Genomic DNA, 3,917 nt, shown 5'->3' with positions numbered 1-3,917 from the left:
AGATAACTTTTAGAAATTAAAAATAGTGAAATTTTAAAAAGTCATGGATAGGTTAAATATCAAGTTAGAAAGCTAAAGAGAATTAATGAACTTAAAGGTTGCTTTGAGGGAATTATAATAAATGCAACACAGACAAGGAGATGGAAAATATGAAAGAAAAGAAATATAAAACATGAAAAAAGTAGAAAACCATTTGATCATCTCTTTACATTAAGAAAACAAAATCCCATACTCATTGATTAAAAAACAAAAACAAAAACAAAACACTCAAGGAAGGGTGCCTGGGTGGCTTAGTTGCTTAAGCACCCAACTCTTGATTCTAGCTCAGGTCATGATCTCATGGTTCGTGAGATCCAGCCCCAATAACAACACAAAGCCTGCTTGAAATTCTCTCTCCCTGTCTCTCTGCGCTTCTCCTCCCCCACTCATGTGTTCTATCTCTCTCAAAACAAACAAAACACTCAAGGAAAAATAGGAATAGAAGAGAACATCCTTAATCTAATTAAGGTAAACACAAAAAACAGAAACAAAGACTGAAATATCTAACCCTACCACAATCAATTATTTATTTATTTATTTATTTTCATCACAATAAGTGCCCTCTTTGATCTCCATCACCTATTTTACCCATCCCCCCACCCACCTCCCCTCTGGTCACCATTAGGTTGTTCTATATTAAGAGTATGTTTCTTGGTTTGCCTCTTTCTCTCCGCCCTTCTCCTTTGCTTGTTTCTTTTGTTTCTTAAGTTCCACACATGAGTGAAATCACATGCTATTCGTCTTTCTCTGACTGACTTATTTCATTTAGCATAATACTCTCTAGCTCCATCCATTTTGTTGCAAACAGCAAGACATATATTCTTTTATATGGCTGAGTAATATATCCAATATATGCATGTCACTTCTTCTTTTTAAAAAGTTTTTAATGTTTGTTTATTTTTGAGAGACAAAGAGAGACAGAGTGTGAGTGGAGAAGGGACAGAGAGAGAGGGAGACACAGAATCCAAAGCAGGCTTCAGACTCTGAGCTGTCAGCAGAGAGCCTGACGCAGGGCCTGAACCCACGAACTACAAGATCATGACCTGAGCTGAAGTCAGTTGCTTAACCAACTGAGCCACCCAGGTGCCTCTATATGCCACTTCTTTATCCAGTCATCAATCAATGGACATTTGGGCTGCTTTCATAGTTTGGCTATTGTAAATAGTGGCTCAAGAAACATAGGGGGGTATGTATTCCTTTGATTAGGTGTTTTTTGTATTCTTTGAATAAATACCTAGTAGTGCAATTGCTGGATTCTAGGGTAGTTCTATTTTTAATTTTTTGAGGAAACTCCATACTGTTTTCCAGAGTGGCTATTCCAGTTTGCATTCCCACCAACAGTCCAAGAGGGCTCCTTTTTCTCTATATCTTCACCAGTACCTATTGTTTCTTGTGTTGTTGATTTTAGACATCCTGACAGGTGTGAGGTTATATCTCACTGTAGTTTTTTTTTTTTAATTTTTATATATTCTTTCGAGAGAGAGAGTTCAAGCAGGGGAGGGGCAGAGAGAGAGGGAGACAGAGAATCCCAAATGAGCTCTGAGCCACCAGTGAGGAGCCCATCTCAAGGCTTCAAACCACAGACTGTGAGATCACCACCTGAGCCAAAAACAAGATCCAGATGCTCAACTGACTGAGCCACTCAGGCTCCCCTTATTGTAGTTTTGATTTGCATTTTCATGAAGATAAGTGATGATGAACATTCTTTCATCTGTCTATTGGCCATCTGTATGTCTTCTTTAGAAAAATATCTGTTCATGTCTTCTGCCCATTTTTTAATTGGATTATTTGCTTTTTGGGTATTGAGCTTTTTAAAAAAATTTTAATGTTTATTTTTGAGAGAGAGAGAGAGCAGGGGAGGGGCAGAGAGGGACAGAGAGAGGGAGATACAGAATCTGAAGCAGCCTCCAGGCTCTGAGTTGCCAGCACAGAGCCCAACACCCAGCTCCAACTCACGAACCATGAGATCATGACCTGACCGAAGTGGGACATTCAACCTACTGAACCACCGAGGCACCCCTGGGTGTTGAGTTTTATAAATTCTTTACCTATTTTAGATTCTAAACATGTAGTGAATATGTCGCTTGCAAATATCATCTCCTATTCCATAGGCTGCCTTTTAGTTTTGTTGATTGTTTCCTTCACTGTGCAGAAAATTTTCATTTTGATGTAGTCTTAATAGTTTATTTTGACTTTCATTTTCCTTGCCTCAGGAGACACATCTAGAAAAATGTTGTTTTGACCAATGTCAGAGAAATTACTGCCTATGCTCTCTTCAAGGATTTTTATGGTTTCACTTCTCACACTTAGATCTTTAATCCATTTTGAATTTATTTTTGTGTATGGTAAGAGAAACTGGTCAAACTTCATTCTTTTGCATGTGGCTGTCAAGTTTTCCCAACACCATTTGTTGAAGATACTGTTTTTTTCCCATTGTATATTCATTCCTCATTTGTTGAAGATTAATTGCCATGTAATTGTAGGTTTACTTCTGGGTTTTCTATTCTATTCCATTAACTATGTGTCTATTTTTATGCCAGTACCTTACCATTTTAGTTACCACCACTTTGTAATATAACTTGAAATTCACAATTGTGGTAACCACAGTTTTGTTTTGCCAGAGATTGCTCTAGCTATTCAAGGTCTTTTACAATTCCATACAAATTTTAGGATAGCTTATTCTAGTTTTATGAAAAATGCTACTGGTATTTTGATAGGGATTGCACTAAATCTGTAGATTGCTTTGGGTAGTATAGGCATTTTAACAATATTTGTTCTTCCAACCTATGAGCATGGAATGTCTTTTCATTTCTTTATGTCATCTTGAACTTATTTTACCAGTGTTTTAGATTTTTCAGAGTACAGGTCTTTCACCTCTTTGGTTAACTTTATTCCTAGATATTTTATTGTTTTTGGTGCAGTTGTAAATGGGATTGTTTTCTCTCTCTTTTTTTTAACTTTTTATTTATTGGGATGCTGGGTGGCTCAGTTGGTTAAGTGTCCAACTTTGGCTCAGGTCATGATCTCATGGTTTGTTGGTTTGAGCTCTGCATTGGACTTCATGTTGACAGCTCAGAGCCCGGAGCCTGGAGCCTGCTTCAGATTCTGTGTTTCCCTTTCTCTGTGCCCCTCCCCTGTTCACGCTTTCTCTCTCTCTCTCTCTCTCAAAAATAAATAAACATTAGAGGAGGGGCCAAGATGGTGGAACAGCATGGGTGTTTTTTTGCACCTCTCATCCCTGAAATATAGCCAGATCAACACTAAACCATCCTGCACACCTAGAAAACTGATCTGAGGATTAACACAACAAACTGTACAACATGAACCAGAGAACTCAGCAGGTATGTGGTGCAGAGAGGTGAAGTGGGGTAGAGAGAAGTCAAGGGAGGGCAGGGAGCTGTTTTTGTTTGCAGAGAGAGGATGGAGACAGAGGAGGGTATGTAAGCAGCTGGAGACAAAAGGAAGAGTATGCAAGGGACTGAAAAAAAAAGGGAGAAAGGAGAGGGTTTGAATTCCATTAAGACCCTATAAACAGGGGGAGTGCAGAGTCTGAAACTTTGCAGCTTGATACCTGGTGGTGCTCTGGTGGGAAGGGCTAATCCCCAGGAACAGAGAGCAAGGTCCTTGGAGTCCTCAGCCCACACAGGGAGAGGTGGTTCCCCTGCTGGGAGGACATTTGGTAGAGGCTGTGTGGCTCCCCCAGAGCCAAAGGTCCCAGTGGACCCTGGAGAACAACCACATTTGCTGGTACTGGAACAAGGTTGTTAGGGGTGAAGCCTTGTGCCAGATGTGTGTTGTGATTTTCCATAATCCCTGAAATGCTGCTGCTACACAACTGCATGAACTTTTTAGGGGCGGGGTGGGGGCTGGCACCCAGT

Source organism: Panthera pardus, unplaced genomic scaffold (assembly GCF_024362965.1).
Source record: "Panthera pardus isolate Hobbes unplaced genomic scaffold, ASM2436296v1 HiC_scaffold_17, whole genome shotgun sequence".
Classification (NCBI taxonomy): Eukaryota; Metazoa; Chordata; class Mammalia; order Carnivora; family Felidae; genus Panthera; species Panthera pardus.
This window is presented reverse-complemented; position numbering follows the sequence as displayed.